This window comes from Salvelinus fontinalis, chromosome 1 (assembly GCF_029448725.1).
Source record: "Salvelinus fontinalis isolate EN_2023a chromosome 1, ASM2944872v1, whole genome shotgun sequence".
In the NCBI taxonomy this organism is placed as follows: domain Eukaryota; kingdom Metazoa; phylum Chordata; class Actinopteri; order Salmoniformes; family Salmonidae; genus Salvelinus; species Salvelinus fontinalis.
Window position 1 is genome coordinate 45,898,098 of NC_074665.1, and position 18,347 is coordinate 45,916,444.

An 18,347-nucleotide genomic window follows, 5' to 3' on the forward strand; every position below is an offset into this window, starting at 1 on the left:
ATGACTCTTTGCCATCATAGAATTTGCACAAATTGTTGAGTTGTGTTTAATAGTGATGGAATATCCTTGTTGGGTACGGAATTCCAATAGCTTTTCAAAGACAAAGGAGGGAGCGCCTAGTTGTGGCAGGTTGTCAAATTGATTTGGGGACCACTTGGATCCCACTCGTCACATGATTGTATTGAAGAAGTTTGGTTTTGGATGCATGCTTGGAATGTTGAAACTAGGCTGCCTAGGCGTGTGCCTCAGGCTTACAAAACAAATGTCAAAATTCTGCAGTGAAGAAATGAGTTGCCTGTATTTTTAATAGGAAACATTAACAGCACTTATCTAAATGGGGCAATAAGTGTTTTACAATTATGATAGCTTATTCTAGACTAGAGGAAATACAGTATGTACAGTACATATACCTTTGCTGTATCTGTTGGTCATGACTCATGAAACATCATTAAGTGTGTTACGGATTGATGTCATGTTCAGATATTATACAACATCCGTATGCAATGAAAGCCTTACCTACCGACATTTGTGCGTTAAAAGTGAAACTTAGACCCTACAAATGGAATCAAGAGGAAGCCGGAGCTCTAACCAAATGAAGCGGTTCTCATTTCTTTGTGTGACAGAGCCACGGTAGCTCATCATTACTCAAAGAACTGTCGGAGAGGAATTTAGAACGCATGTTCATTGTCCAGAGGAAAGTAGGACGCCGGCACCCTCGTGCCATCGAGTTACCTCGTAGCTCTGCTGTTATTTAACAGTTACCGGGCTTCAAACCAAGGATCCGATTGATTTACATTAATTCATTAACCATGACTCTCGCTCTCTTCCAGACATACTCGTGTGCCATGGGGAATTTCAAGAGTTGTAAATAACCACTCAGTAAAAACAGAGAAGGACCATCATACATGTGTTAATGCTAGACTAGAGAGTGCAGAGGAGAATGGTTGAAGAAAGACTACTTGTTCTTTACATATCACCTGTTCTCTCTCTCTTTCTCTTTCTCGCTCTCCCAAATCCGAACAAGCTGTACTGTCTTGACAGAAGTGATTAAATGTTGCCAAAGCCACATTCTGTCTTTCTCGCTCTCTTTCCAACTGTCTCCCTTTCTCGCTCCCTCTCCAATTGTTCTCTCCATCTGGCTTGCTCTGCTGGCATTCATTAAACTGAAAGGACCTCCTGGTTTGAGGGACTTCCTCTACCTCCGCTGCCCCTGCTTGTCATCATGTTTTCCAGCAGCTCATTTCGGTGGCCTGTTGAGCACACACAGGTGAGCTTTTTCCAACAGGCAGTGTGAAAGGCAGCTCTATGTACAGTACACATGGGTCCTAATTAGGCCTGGGGACTGGAGGGAGCGATCCACAGGACACACGTCAGCTACACTCTGATTAGAGTCTCACAGTAAAAAGCCCCTCTGGAGACTGCCTGGAGGTCAAGGACCTCAATCTCTCTCTTTCTCTCGCTCTCTCTCTCTCTCTCTGGCTTTATGGGAGAGTATGTGTGGATATGGATCCTCTTATATAAGAAACCATACACATTATGCAAACTCATGACTGTAGGAACTGTGGATGGATGTTGGAATGTACTGGTCTTGTTTTTGATAGGAAGGCAACGGTATGTGCAAGGCTCCTGATGTATAAAACACATTGCAATACTGGCTGGATGAATGAAAGGTGTTATGAGGTATGAAACTGCAATTTACTGTTACCGTTTTAAACAAACTTATCTAAGGCCCTGATGTCCTGATATCTGCACTGTCAAATATAACTTTGAGCTTCATCTCTAGTGGATATATTCGATTTTGAACCTTTTAAAATGTTCATGACTAAGCCATTTTGAAGGCTTAACCATAATTATCTGGGTTTATTTGCAATAATGAAACCCGGAGCGTTAACTTTAACCTCAAAAGGACGTTTCAGTGCACTGTTCTCTTTGTGCGTTCATATCTTAAATGCCCCCAATGGCATTTCATTCTTATCTCACAGTCTCTGGTAATTCTAACCAGTTATTAATGCGGAAACAGTCCTGTGTACAAACCCAGATAAGACTTCAAGGACAACCCTGAGAAGCATTGTTGTATTTTCCCTGGGCAAAACAAAATGTTCTGAGTTTAAGTGGGTCTAGGAGACATGTACTGTGCTTTTGTTACATACAAGGACTTTAGACCAATTTACAAGTTATCGCGATTCAGGATGTTCAGACAAGATTGAATAAGGTACTTTGGTATCAAGATGAGACATATACCAGCTGACATTGCGACTCTATGGAACCCTGTCTACCTCCATCCAACCACTTCGTTTAGTTTAACTGCCACAGAGGACAGGAAATCCCAGTGGTCAAAGCCGCTAGTGGCTTTGGAGCCAAATTAAAATGAAGTGCTGACAACTGTAGCACACTCCCCAGCAGCTAATGATACAAGAGACATGTCCTGTACTTCTGCCTTCCAACATCAGCCAAACCTGAAAAACTCCCGGAGAGATCTGTTCACTGACTGTGTGAGCACGCCGCAGTCAGATAAGTGGATCAAGAAAAAGGTGAGGCAGCCGAGGATCAGCATTCGTACAAACTGATCCGGAATCAGCCCAAGAAGGTACTGTATACAGTGAATGAGAACAGCAGCTTTAAGATAGGATCACCTCAATGTATGTCACTCTATATATAAAGAAACCTACTGAAATCCTTATAGGCCCCTAGCCTCCAATATAATCCTTTATTGTCCATGTGTGAATTCCTGAGATGGAATACTGAAAATAGAATAGAAGCTGAACATGTGTATGCTGTGTTGCACTTCTATTTCTGATGGTCATCTGAAGGACGATGAAATGCACACGCATTCACTTTCCCCTCGTCCATTCCAATCATCACATCTACTCCACAAATCAACCAGCGGTCAACATCCCCCTATTTCAACTCCAACAGAGGGAGAAACGAAGATGAAACGAGATAGAATGCAAGTCCCCCGTTGTCACAAAGCTCTCCGAAATTCAGGGGAGAAATCCTCCAATTTAGAAGCGGTTGTTCAATCCCATTGCCTTGTTGTTGTGTCAATTTGTCAGATTGCCGAGAGTCTGTTCTATCCGCGTTTCTGTGGAGTAGATAAAGTGAGTTGAAGGACTGATTAAAACTGTGAATCTGCCAGGCCTCGACGGTCCTCACACCAGGAGATGAGTTCTAATTACACAGGATACACAGAATGGTTGATGGCTTACTGAGGAGAATAACAAAACGAGGCCCCATCCCGAGACCTCCTCCCCATGAACTTAGCTGTTAGGTCTGACGCAAACCAAAACTTCAGCCTGATGTATAAACAGAACCCAGGCTGGATGCGTGCACCTGTAGTGGTTAGCTAATAATAGATAGCAACACAGTGAGTCCTGCGTTTATCTTCAGCGCACAATGAGTGTTGCTGTAAATTACATGCCATTTGACATTCTTTGATTCCAGTAAATAATTGTATAAAATGTGTTATCCTTCGCTATAATGTTAGTTTAATGATGTAAGCAACGTGAAAGCGACACAAATGTCTTACTGATATTTTTGTAGTGCAAGGCATACGACACGTCAACTTACGTGGGTGCCAACAACGGAACAGAATGATCTACTACAGGTTTCACCAAATGCAAGGAATCCTATCCTAGCTACAATCAATTAGGAAACACAATTGAAGCCACGGCGGGTTATAACATGCATTCTCGTGGTGATTATTCTTTGACAGTAGGGAAATTACTGCAAATCCTGTGTGCGCCAACTTCTTAGGAATGTTCTAGCACTTTTAAAGATATTGAGATAGAGCTCACTGGAAGCAGAAAACAAACAACTCTCATACACATGTGCGCACGCACGCACGCACACACACACACACACACACACACACACACTATAGAGAGTGCGCCACCTCCCGTGCGGCTTGTTTTCAGATTGGATGTCAGGTGCTGTAGACAGCTGCGCTCATCATAGCTCTTATGAATACATTAGCTTTTATGTTCATCCAAACACTCATTTATCTTCCTCAAAAAAAACTGAAAAGGACAGAGATGCACCCATTTTCAGTTCTGGAGCTTTCACTCGGAAACGGTGTATTGCACAACACCAATATATGTTTCACTTGATGAGACAAATGAGACAAATTCTCATCTGTGGTCATGTAGTCATGTGTGCATTCCTGTGTGTGTGTGTGTGTGCGTGCGTGCATTCATGTGTGTGCGTGCATGTGTGTGCACGTGCGTGAGTGCATAGGTCGAGAGATAGCTTATGAAATATATGCTTGCATGATACACTGCAAGATCAAAGAGTTAGCCCACACTTCCCCAACAACGGAAGGTTTTTCTCCATCTCATTTCTTGCATCCCAGTATTACTGCATCGTACCGAAATACAAAATCAAAAGCGTCACCTACCTTGAGAGGAAAAAATAACCTCTGAAGACACATGATACAATACACACTGAGAGTACAAAACATTAGGAACACCTGCTCTTTCCATGACACAGACTGAACCGGTGAATCCAGGTGAAAGCTCCCTTATCGACGCCCCCCTGTTAACTCCACTTCCATCAGTGTAGATGAAGGGGAGGAGACAGGCTAAAGAAGGAGTTTTAAGCCTTGAGACAATTGAGACATGGATTGTGCACAGGGTTGGGTAAATTACTTTCTAAATGTAATCCGTTAGTTACTAGTTACCCGTCCAAAATTGTTATCAGTAACGTAACTTTTGGATCACCCAAACTCAGTAACATAATCTGATTCCATTCAGTTACTTTTAGATTACTTGCCCCTTAAAAGGCATTAGAAAAAGACAAAAATGTATGTTAGCAATTGAACGACATCTATTGCAGGATAAATCAATGTTAAAGTTTACATAGCTGGCCATATATGGATGTTACATTTTACTTTATGGGTTGGTTACGTAGGCTTCTTCTAACCCATCGCTTTCTACTACATATAATAATATGATAAAATTGTATCTTTACATTAAAACCAAAGTCTATCCGAATTCCAGTCATTCCAATACATGTTATACCCCTTGATCTTCAAGAATAGGACTTGGAAATATGGATGTATAGATTAGGCAAATAGTTTTACCCGAGCATAACCCCAAAACTCAGGATTTATTAGCCAGCCCTACTCTGTTGTTTATGATTTTGTTGTCATGGAGGAATGATTGGGCTCATTGATTCAAGTTGAAAAATAAATGCTGTGCTCATGGAATGGCATGCTTTGAGTACTCCTGAAAAGTGCTATTTACATGGTAAAAATGTATGCCATATGCTGAATTTGCTATAGGCCTATTGTTTACCTTTTTGTTGGTGACACTTTGATATCTTGATAAAGCAGCTGTTAAAAGGGAAAATTCACAGATGAAACAATAACAAAATGGTCGCCCTGCCTCTGTTTTGGTAAAAAGCTGGGGGATGGGGCTGGAGAAATGTAACCACTCTCAGATTAATAGACTGAGCTATAGATGCAAGGATTGACCATCCATGATATCGATATGATTGTTTTATCCATGTTATGAGGCTATACAGTGTTTGTTTACATTTACAATTTTGGGTTCTCATGGAATGTGACAGCTCATAGGGCTCAAGTTATATTCTTCAAGAATCAATGGATATGGATATATATATATATATATATATATATATATACATGCATGCATACATACACACACACACACACACACACACACACACACACACACACACACACACACACACACACACACACACACACACACACACACACACACACACACACACACACACACACACACACACACACACACATACATACAGTACCAGTCAACAGTTTGGATACACCTACTCATTCAAGGGTTTTTATTTACTTTTACTATTTTGTACAGTATAGAATAATAGGGAAGACATCAAAACTATGAAATAACACATATGGAATCACGCGTTAAAAAGTGTTAAACAAATCAAAATGTATTTTATATTTGAGATTCTTCAAAGTAGCCACCCTTTGCCTTGAGGACAGCTTTGCACACTCTGGCATTCTCTCAACCAGCTTCATGAGGTAGAATGCACCTGGAATGCATTTCAATTAACAGGTGTGCCTTGTTAAAAGTACATTTGTGGAATTTCTTTCCTTCTTAATGCGTTTGAACCAATCAGTTGTGTTGTGACAAAGTTGGGGTGGTATACAGAAGATAACCCTATTTGGTAAAATACCAAGTCCATATATTGTCAAGAACGGCTCAAGTAACCAGAGAGAAACAACAGTCCATCATTACTTTAAGACATGAAGATCATTCAATTCGAAACATTTCAAGAACTTGAAAGTCTCTTCAAGTGCAGTCGCAAAAATCTTCAAACGCTATGATGAAACTGGCTCTCATGAGGACCGCCACAGGAAAGGAAGACCCTGAGTTACCTCTGCTGCAGAGGATAAGTTCATTAGATTTAACTGCACCTCAGATTGTAGCCCAAATAAATGCTTCACAGAGTTCAAGAAACAGACACATCGCAACATCAACTGTTCAGAGGAAACTGCATGAAACAGCCCTTCGTGGTCGAATTGCTGCAAAGAAACCACTACTAAAGGACACCAATAAGAAGAAAAGACATTAGACCGGTGGAAATCTGTCCTTTGTGTCTTTGTGAGAAGCAGAGTATGTGAACGGATGATCTCTGCATGTGTAGTTCCCACTGTGAATCATGGAGGAGGAGATTTGAGGGTGTGGGGGTGCTTTGTTGGTGACACTGTCTGTGATTTATTTAGAATTCAAGGCACACTTAACCAGCATGACAACCACAGCATTCTGCAGCGATACACCAACCCATCTGGTTTGTGCTTAGTGGGACTATCATTTGTTTTTCAACAGAACAATGACCCAACACACCTCCAAGCTGTGTAAGGGCTATTTGACCAAGAAGAAGAGTGATGGAGTGCTGCATCAGATGACCTGGCCTCCACAATCACTCGACCTCAACCCAATTGAGATGGTTTGGGATGAGTTGGACCGCAGAGTATAGGAAAAGCAGCCAACAAGTGCTCAGCATACGTGGGAACTCCTTTAAAGCATTTCAGGTGAAGCTGGTTGAGATAATGCCAAGAGTGTGCAAAGCTGTCATCAAGGCAAAGGGTGGCTACTTTGAAGAATCTGAAATATATTTTGATTTGTTTAACACTTTATTGGTGACTACATGAATCCATATGTGTTATTTCATAGTTTTGATGTCTACAATTTTCTACATTGTAGAATAATAGTAGAAATAAAGAAAAACCCTTGAATGAGTAGGTGTGTCCATACTTTTGACTAGTACTGTATAGTAGATAAGTCCAAAAATGGATCTAGTAACTACAGATTGCCCCTTTAAGTCTATCAAAAGTGTGCGAGTCTGAGCATGTGTCCATTAGGCCTATGGATATATTTTTTTAGCAGCATAAATTAGATTCAGCAATAAAAGCCGCACTTTTATTTCATAGGCTGGGATCCGCACTATGCAGCTGTTGCAAGAGCACATTTGTCACTGGCTATCCACTGGTTTCAAAAACAATGATTGATAGGCAGCTTAAACTTATTGAATTCAACCATTATTGGGTTCAAATACACATTTAGATTTGTGAACAGCCACCCACAACAAACACAATTCGTAAGGCGCAAATAGCTAAATGAGAGAGCAGCAGTGTGATTCAAATCAATGCGCTATGTAGATATCAATAATAAGTGATATCCGTATCCCCGGAGACTACACCACTGCTGTCGTCCTTACCTCCAAGCGTTTATTCAAGTTGGATAATCTTTGGAAGCCGTCAGCAGTCGTACCATTGGAAGACATAGCTTGGACTGTAGCCTACAAAAACCTACTCCTGCTCTTTTTCCGCGATCGATCAAACCCATTTGGTGTGTCACTATAGTGGTCTCTGACTTGTGGTCAGACTCGCTCAGGTGGAACAAACTTAAACTTGCACCTTTTTCAATGCTGATTTGAATGTCATTGAGAAAACAGAGAAGTGTCAAAGATTTTTTTAATTTAAAAGTAATCCTTGAAGTAATCATCTAGTTTTTCAAAAGTATCTGTAATCTGATTACAATATTTTTGTTGGTAACATAACGGATTACAGTTACCGTTTTTTGTAATCCCTTACATAGGAGATGTAATCCCTTACATACCCTGATTGTGTACAGTACGTGTGCTATTCAGAGGGTGAATTGTCAAGACAAAAGATTTAAGTGCCTTTGTATGGGGTATGGTAGTAGGGGCCAGGCGCACTGGTTTGAGTGTCAAGAACTGCAACGCCGCTGGGTTTTTAACGCTCAACAGTCTCCCGTGTGTGTCAAGAATGGTCCACCATTCAAAGGACATCCAGCCAACTTGACACAACTGTGGGAAGCATTGGAGTCAACATGGGCCAGCATCCCTGTGGAACGCTTTCGACACCTTGTAGTCCATGCCCTGCAAATTAAGGCTGTTCTGAGGGCAAAAGGCGGTGCAACTCAATATTAGGAAGGTGTTCCTAATGTTTTGTACACTCAGTGTAGAAAGGGGTGAGACAAAAATAATGAGAAAATACTGGGACAAAAAATACACATTTTTGGAAGGCAGTGGAGGATTAACAAGCAACAACAATGAACTTTGATTGACAGCTCCAGATCTCTTTAATATTCCTGTGATGTTTGTCAAGACACGCCAGTGCCAGAAACTGACGGCCTTACACGTTGGCTGATGCAGCAATCTGGTGCGCTGCGCTTCTTTGCTTGCCAGCCACCTGGCTCGAAGACGCATAATCAACATCTCTGTCAATCACTTCTCAAACAGCCTATAGACTAGAAGTGTCAGTGGGAGTAGGATAGACACGTGTCGGCTGTATCTTGGACTGAAAACGCTTCACCGCCTTCTCACACCACACAGACTTGCTTATTGACAAGGGGATGTCAGACTTTCAGTGAGTGGGTTGGGATTCGTTGGACACTGCACAACGTAGCCGAGGTCTTAGGCAGTGTGTAGGTTTAGTGTGGCTACTCGTCTTGTGTATTTAGTAGTTGTCCATGCCTTTCAACATGCTCCACCTTTTGTGGTGGATTCTGGGGGTGCTGTTGTAGTAGAATAAGAAAAAAGACACAATTAGAGTAATCCATATGATAGTGTCCGAACAAGCTGATGACACAGTACACAACATCAATGAACTCAAGCTCTAGAAAGATGAACACGTGGTGTACAGTAAATGGCCAATCAGGTTGGGGGGCTGGTCCAAAATAGGGGAGGGTTGTCTAACATTTTTTGGTATTTTGAGGAGGGTTGTGTGCTTTTTCCATTGAGAACAGGGGAGGATAGTGTGTTTTCCCCTGACTTACATTCACCATTTTGCAGGTTTTACTATATAATGTCCTCATCTGCTTGCTTGTACCTCCCCTATCAAGGTGTTCTTCACTTAAGGAGTCCCCATGCTTCCCCAACAGTTTTGAACAGCTATTGCATATATTATGAGGACATTTTGTGACAATTTTGTTTGTTTTGATCTTCGGCTGTTCGTGCACACAACATTTTTTCCTGATGTTTCAAGTTCTTAATGTCACGTGCAGGCCTATAAGGTGACTCTTTCAGTTAGAAGAGGATCAAATCTGAATGTTCGGTTGGAAGCATTCGATTTTGCAATGGCATTGACCAACATTATTTTGGATGTGTGCGACCATGAGAACTGTTTTCACGGCGAAACATAATGACATGTTAAGTAGGCATAGTTACACTTGCAGTGCATTTTCCTGAGATTTCCAAGATCCATGATTTGTACAGGGTTTAAGTTCAATGTTCTAATTCAATTGTTAAATGCTTAATAATTACAAATAACACTGTCATAAATGTCATTAATGTAAGGAACGAAAGGTAGTGTTTTTTTCAAAGAATCTGTGAAGACTGCAAGCATTAACGCATAAATTATGGCCAATTCATGAACTAGGGTGTAAAACATGTTTTGATTCAACTCATGTACTATTTCGAACGTAGGCTACTGCGTGTGTTCATGTGTGCAAAATTGTGTGTGTTCTACGTTCTGCGTGTGTTCATGTGTGCAAAATTGCATCGACTGAGAGGGTAAGCTACCGGCAATGGTGTAGACCTAGTCGAGGGTAAACGCATGTAAACGCCGTTTATCCACCATTTTCAGAAAAATGCATTGAAAATGTAGGGAGCGTGACTTTTTGTTGTTGTTGTTTACCGGCTATCAGAGTTTACCCACCTATTTTTTTTACCACTACATTACTGGCTACCGGTAAGGCTTATTAGAAGGTCATGGTAATACACATTGTATCCTATTCTAGTAGATTGACCATGTGTGTTAGGGTGACCATCCCCCTTTTCCTGGGACAGTTTTAGCCCCATTTCAGGTATCCCAACTTTTTAGGCTACAAAAAAGGTTGATTTGTCAGCAAGACGCGTCAATTAATGTAGACCTAATCAATGGCAATCGCTGAATGTCATTAAGTACACTTTTTAGTGTTTTGTAACAGATGTCTATTTCCATTCATCAAATGGCGTGAGTATACGTGCAGTTTCGATGCTGGAATTATTTTGGAGTGGACGAACATGCACAGGTATCCTACTTTTGGCAATCAGATCAGAATATCATGCCTGGTTGTGTTCATGCCACATTAAAAGGTCAAATATTTTGATGTTGTCTTTACTATTAGGCCAATACATTTTTTTAATATAGATAGTGTAACGTCCTGACCAGAGTTCTTATGTGTTTTGCTTGTTTAGTGTTGGTCAGGACGTGAGCTGGGTGGGAATTCTATGTTGTGTGTCTAGTTTGTCTGTTTCTGTGTTCAGCCTAATATGGTTCTCAATCAGAGGCAGCTGTCAATCGTTGTCCCTGATTGAGAATCATATATAGGTGGCTTGTTTTGTGTTGGGGATTGTGGGTGGTTGTCTTCTGTCTTTGTTTTTCTGCACCAGATAGGACTGTTTTCGGTATTCACATTTATTGTTTTGTTGTTTGTAGTGTTCACATATTCTTTATTAAATTATGTTGAACACTAGCCGTGCTGCGTTTTGGTCCTCTCCTTCATCCCAGGAAAAAAAACATTACAGAACCACCTACCAAACTCGGACCAAGCAGCGTGGCAACGGGCAGCAGCGACAGCAGCAGAGAAAGGAGGAATGGACATGGGAGGACGAGCTGGACGGTAAAGGACCCTGGGCAGAGCCAGAGGAGTATCGCCGCCCCAAAGCAGAGCTGGAGGCAGCAAAAGCGGAGAGGCGGCGTTTTGAGGAGCTAGCTCAGCAGCGGGAGCCGGATCTGGGTTACACCACTTGGGAGGAAATAGACAGGTGGTCGGTTGACCCAGGGAGAGTGCCGGAGCCCGCCTGGGATTCCATGGAGCAATGTGCAGAGGGATACCGGCGAATGAGGTTAGCACGACAGCGCGGTAGGAAGCCCGAGAAGAAACACCCAAAAATTATTGGGGGGGGGGGGGGGGGGGGGGGGGGCTAAAGGGTAGTGTGGCGAAGTCAAGTAGGAAACCTGCGCCCACTTCCCATGCTTACCGTGGAGAGCGGGAGTACGGGCAGACACCGTGTTATGCGGAAGAGCGTACGGTGTCTCCTGTACGTGTGCTTAGCCCGGTGCGGGTTATTCCACCTCCCCGCACTGGCCGGGCTAGATTGGGCATTGAGCCAGGTGTCATGAAGCCGGCTCAACGTATCTGGCCTCCAGTACGTCTCCTCGGGCCGGCATACATGGCACCAGCCTTACGCATGGTGTCCCCGGTTCGCCAACACAGCCCAGTGCGGGTTATTCTACCTCCCCGCACTGGTCGGGCTACGGGGAGCATGCAACCAGGTAAGGTTGGGCAGGCTCGGTGCTCAAGAGAGCAAGTACGCCTTCACGGTCCGGTATATCCGGCGCCACCTTCCCGCCCCAGCCCAGTACCATCAGTGCCGACACCACGCACCAGGCTTCCAGTGCGTCTCCAGAGCCCTGGAGGGGGACAAAGACAGTGGTAGAGTGGTGTCCTCGTCCTGCGCCGGAGCCGCCACCGCGGACAGATGCCCACCCAGATCCTCCTCTTGAGTTTTAGGGGTGCGGTCGGAGTCCGCACCTCAGGAGGGGGGTACTGTAACGTCCTGAACAGAGTTCTTATGTGTTTTGCTTGTTTAGTGTTGGCCAGGACGTGAGCTGGGTGGGAATTCTATGTTGTGTGTCTAGTTTGTCTGTTTCTGTGTTCAGCCTAATATGGTTCTCAATCAGAGGCAGCTGTCAATCGTTGTCCCTGATTGAGAATCATATATAGGTGGCTTGTTTTGTGTTGGGGATTGTGGGTGGTTGTCTTCTGTCTTTGTGTTCTGCACCAGATAGGACTGTTTTTGGTTTTCACATTTATTGTTTTGTTGTTTGTGGTGTTCACATATTCTTTATTAAATTATGTTGAACACTAGCCGTGCTGCGTTTTGGTCCTCTCCTTCATCCCAGGAAGAAAACCATTACAGATAGACTGCCTATAACCTTCAATATAGCATAAATATTTGTAATTTAACTTTAAAATGCATTACCTTTTACGTGTGGCATAAACACAACTAGTCACAATGTTTGAATCTGATTTTTATTAACTATCGTCTATTGTCCTTTGAGAACTATGATAAAAAAATCATTGTGTTGGGCGATTTTAATACTCATGTTGACGAAGAGACTGACTCTGGACCTGATTTTACCAAGGGGCTCTCTATTGACATACCCTCTATTGTTGATGTTGCTTTACCTGATCACCACTGTATATGTTTTACTACCTTGTTACCCATAGCACAGGGTATTACTGAATGCATTATTAAGAAACGCTAACTTACCTCAAACTGCTAAAGATTTTATTGAGTGTGTGAACAATACCCCCTCAACCTTTCTGCCTTCCTCTTGTGATGATTTACTTGATCACTACAGCAAATCAAGGGCAACCATTGATGCCACAGCTCCAGTAAAGTTGAAGAAGGACACGTCCAAACAGAGAGCCCCTTGGATGAGTGAGGAAACAAATACATGAAAGAGAAATTGCAGAAAGGCAGAGCGGAAGTGGAGGAAGTCAAAGTTGCAGGTCCATTGTGATATTCTGAGAGAGCAACTTGGCAATTATAAATGCCAGACGGGCTCATTTTTCTAACTTGATCACTATTAATCAGAATAAATCAAGAGTGCTCTTCCTAACCACTGATGGCCTGATAAATCCTATCCCCGCAAACCTATGTGAACTTTCCTCCACATCTAAATGTGTTGAGTTTACATCATATTTCAGAGATAAGATAACCAACATCAGGCTGGGTATCAGTCAAGCAAGACCTGATGAGAAGTTTGATGATATGTGCCCTAGCCTACCACACAAAGGCTCCATGGATTTATTTTCCATGGTTGACACAGACATGCTCAGGAAAGTGATATAACAATTTAAGCCTTCTACCTGCCTTCTCGATCCTATCTCCACCACCTTTTCAAATCAGTTTTGAATTGCATATCTGAAGAATTGCAAGCTATTGTTAATCTCTCCCTGTTCACAGGCACCTTCCCCATTGCACTGAAAACTGCTATGGTGAAACCTCTTCTGAAGAAAAAGTCATTTAGATTCTTCAGCTTTTAGCAATTTTCAGCCAATCTCCAACCTTCCATTCTTAAGCAAAATTCTGGAGAAATTGGTTTTCAAACAGCTAAATTATTTTTTAAGTGCCAACTGTATTTTTGAAAAATTCCAATCTGGTTTTCCGGCCCACCACAGCACAAAGACAGCCTTAGTTGAAGTGGTAAATGATCTTAGAGCCAACATAGATGCCAAACAGCTCTCTCCTTGTACTCTTGGATTTAAGTGCTGTATTCGACACTGCTGACCATGATGTCCTGGACAGACTGGAGAGGTGAGTTGGCCTCTCTGGTTCAGTTCTAAATTGGTTTAGGATCTATTTAACGAGTGGTGAAAATAACTCAGAGGAAATACATATCACAAGGTTCAATTTTGGTCTGGTACTGTTCAGTTTATATGTTATATATGTTACTTGGCAGCGTTATCAGAAAGCACATTCATTTTCACTGCTACGCAGACGATACACAAGTTTACGTTTCTGTGTCACCAGAGGATTTTAGCTCCACGGATAAATGATTAGACTATAATAGTGATTTAAATACTTGGATGGCTCAAAACTTCCTCCAGCTAAATCAAGACAAGACCGAGGTACTTATTGTTGGTGCCGCACATTTTAATTCGCGGGAAATAAAGATAAAACAATAGGTAAAAAACCTAGGTGTTATTTTAGATTCTGAACTCAATTTCAAATCACACATTAGGAATGTGACCAAAATACTGTAGCTTTTTACCACCTGAAGAACATTGCCATGGTTTGTCCGTTTCTCTCTTAGGCTGATACAGAGAGACTCATCCATTGACTACTGTAATGCTCTCCTGTCTGGTCTACCCAAGAAAGCCATTGGTCCACTGCAAAACATACTGAATGCTGCAGCATGGGTAATGACCAAGCCAGACAGAGGGCTCACATTACAACGGTTTTAAGGTCTCTGCACTGGCTGCCTGTGAATTTTTGAATTATTGTTTTTTAAAACAATCTACAATTGTGCACCCAAATACATGACAGACATGCCTTTAAGTTATGTACCCAGTAGGTCCTTCAGGTCCTCTGGCACTGGCCTTTTAACTATCCCAAAGTCTAGGAGCAAGAGGCATTGGGGGGCATCCTTTAGTTACTATGCCCTCAGCCTCTGGAATAGCTTGAACCTGGGGGGGGGGGGGGGCTGAAAATGTGGACATTTTTAAAAGAGATCTTAAAACACACATGTTTAGCTTTGCTCTTCCTTATGGTGCTTTTTTGTCATTGAGTTTTTATTGATATTATTTTGTTTTTGTAGTAAATATTTCCATTTTATTTTCCTTGCTTTAAGTTTTTTTCCGTTCCTGTGAAGCACATTGTGTTGCATTCAATGTCTGAAATGCGCTGTATAAATAAAGCTTGGTTTGGTTTGATATGTTCATCCACTCCACGTTCATCCACTCCACTCTAATACAATTCCAGCATCCAAACTGCGCAAAGGCCATTCGATTAATGGAAAGAGACTGTTACAAAACACCAAAACGTCCAATGACATTTGGAGATTGTCAAACCAAGCCTTTGATTCTGAGTAGGGATGGATGTATTTTCTTTTTTATAGAGATTAACATACTCTACTTGACTGTGGTGTTGAAAATGCAAACCATGATGATAAGCGCACAAAGTCAGGTAATCAGTAGGAAGTTATGTGATGCATTGGCACAGAAACCTGTTGGTGGAAAATTTGTTCCATATATTTTATAGAATTATACAGTACCAGTCAAAAGATTGGACACACCTACTCATTCAAGGGTTGTTCTTTATTTTTTACTATTTTCTTATTTGTAGTAACAGACCAGTGGCGTGCCGTGGGCCTGGGGCCTGGGGCCTTCAGTGAGGTATTACACAGTCCCACCCGAATTAATCCACCACATTATGATGCCATGGCTCTAGACACTATACATTTAGACAGAAACGCAGTATAACCAGGCGTTGCGTCACCTTGAAATTGACAAATTGACATTTTTGGGTAAACAGTGTTTACCCAAAAACATGACACAATCAATGAGTCTTTTCAATATTTCCCTTCACCTTTTCATTGTGCAGCTCCGTTGCCCTGCGCGCGTGTTCTTTGAGCTGTAGATACACAGCGGTGTCCCCAAAAGTTTTCAAAAGCACCATTGCTTGTTAGTGCCCAGCCGTACTTTGGTGTCTCGTTGCTGCCTTGGTTAGACAACTCAAGTTTGCAAAGCCAGTGTGGCTCCAAACACCAAATCGATCACTTGCAAATAATAGGCATTCCCAGCAGTACAGTTTGCAGTGCTTCTCGGAGCCAAGGAGCCATTGACAGCGCTCGTAGTTGAAACTTTGAAAGTGGCGAGCGAACGAAGCACTTTAATGCCTGTGACAGGCTTTGTGGCGTTGGGCGACCTCTCCTTACAATGTCTAACTTTTCTTGAAAAGTTCGTCTTGAGAATGGCGTTATAATTATATCCTCGACCAAATCGATATCTTCTCCTCCTTCCGCCATTGTGGGTTGAAAAAACAGCTTAGTAGTACGCGAATTAATTCGTTTATCAAATTCAGTTTCTTAGATCTCAATAGGACCTGCCTCTCAATATTGGTAATCCAATCAAAAGACGTGCACGTACTACGCCTGCTAGCTGGCTCCTGTGTAACACTGGAGCCAGCCAGCAGGCGTACAATAGCCAACTCTAAAGCTGATTGGTTGACACTAAATGTTCATTTCCATTCACTATAAGCGACAAGCGCCCGCACTGTTGATTCTGAAGGCCTGAGGGCAGATTTTAGACCCCTGGCAACACATGATGGCTGAATATGATTGGATAAAAGATCTAACATAAAGACAAGCCCTCCAAATCTCAACCTGGGGCTGGAAGCAGTGCAACCAAGAGGAAAGCTATGAAATTAAGAGTATAACTCTTACTCTGGGGAATAATTTAATACATATTTGTGGGAAAATATAATAAAACATTTTTTTTATTCTGATGATGTTTAGGCCAGCAGAGAAGGCCTTGCAGGCCCTGACGGCCCACCACTGTAACAGACACATTTCAACATCAACTGTTCAGAGGAGACAGGCCTTCAAGGCCTTCATGGTCAAATTGATGCAAAGAAACCACTACTAAAGGACACCAAAAAGAAGAAGAGACTTGCTTGGGCCAAGAAACACGAGCAATGGACATTAGACTGGTGGAAATCTGATCTTTCGTCTGATGAGTCCTAATTTGAGATTTTTGGTTCCAACCGCCGTGTCTTTGTGAGACGCAGAGTGGGTGAATGGATAATCTCTGCATATGTGGTTTCCACCGTGAAGCATGGAGGAGGAGGTGTGATGGTGCTTTGTTGGTGACACGGTCTGTGATTTATTTACAATTAAAGGCACACTTAACCAGCATGTCTACCACAGCATTCTGCAGCGATACACCATCCCATCTGGTTTGCGCTTAGTGAGACTATCATTTGTTTTTCAACAGGACAATGACCCAACACACCTCCAGGCTGTGTAAGGGCTATTTGACCAAGAAGGAGAGTGATGGAGTGCTGCATCAGATGACCTGGCCTCCACAATCCCCCGACCTCAACTCAATTGAGATGGTTTGGGATGAGTTGGACCGTAGAGTGAAGGAAAAGCAGCCAACAAGTGCTCAGCATATGTGAGAACTCCTTCAAGACTGTTGGAAAAGCATTTCAGGTGAAGCTGGTTGAGAGAATGCCAAGAGTGTGAAAAGCTGTCATCAAGGCAAAGGGTGGCTACTTTGAAGAATCAAAAATATAACATATATTTTGATTTGTTTAACACTTTTTTGGTTACTACATGATTCCATATGTGTTATTTCATAGTTTTGATGACTTCACTATTATTCTACAATGTAGAAAATAGTACAAATAAAGAAAAACCTTTGAATAGGTGTGTCCATACTTTTGACTGGTACTGTAAATATACCATCAAATTGTTGAAAATCTGATTTCCCCCCTAGCTGATCATTGTCTGCAGCCGGCTCTGAACGTAGTGTAATGAAACAGTCAGGGAGAGTGAGCTCGTCTTTGGTGGTCGGCGAACCCTCAACCATCTAGCCCGTTAGTCCTGTGTGGCATCGACTGTGCCACAAAACCATGCTGAAGTGGTAAAGTCGATATCCATGTACACAGGGTTGCTACAGTCACTGTTATTTATGGTGGTAATCATCATTTTTTTGTACATTTGATGAGGGGGGAGGATGTCAAATGTCTTTACAGTACATGTGAAAACTATAATTAAAAAAAATATTTTTATGACACAAGTTGGACCAGCCCACCCCCCAGTAAATGGTCCCGTGTGGCTCAGTTGGTAGAGCATGGCGCTTGCAACGCCAGGGTTGTGGGTTCGATTCCCACGGGGGACCAGTACAAAAAAAGTATGAATGTATGTACTTGTAAGTCGCTCTGGATAAGAGCGTCTGCTAAATGACTTAAATGTAAAATGTAAATGTAAATGTTGATTTGTCCCTAATAAGATGCCTCTAAGAAATTGTAATAACTTCCACATTCCACTGGTCAGTCTGAAATGTGAATAGATGGACAATGCCAGGCCAGTTGTCACTTAGGCCTAAATGGTTAAAAGAACACAGAGACGCTACGGAGGAGCTATCCAGGGTCCTTATCCTGATACACCACTTCAAGTGCTGAAGTTGTTTTCTGAGCATTGCCCACGGCCTCAGGTTATATAATTCAGCTGTGGTTATCCCATTTGGCATCACATCATTCATATTGCATTAGCTAAAAAGCCACTCTAGCAAGGCTACACTCAGACCTGCTAG

The 18,347-nt window shown here is 42.3% G+C and overlaps 1 non-coding gene across 1 annotated transcript; it reads left to right on the top strand.

The window, feature by feature from the left end:
* Positions 1-17,858: 17,858 nt before the first annotated feature.
* On the top strand, positions 17,859-17,934 carry trnaa-ugc (transfer RNA alanine (anticodon UGC)). The gene has a single exon. It is a non-coding gene; the product is annotated as a tRNA-Ala (tRNA).
* Positions 17,935-18,347: the final 413 nt, after the last annotated feature.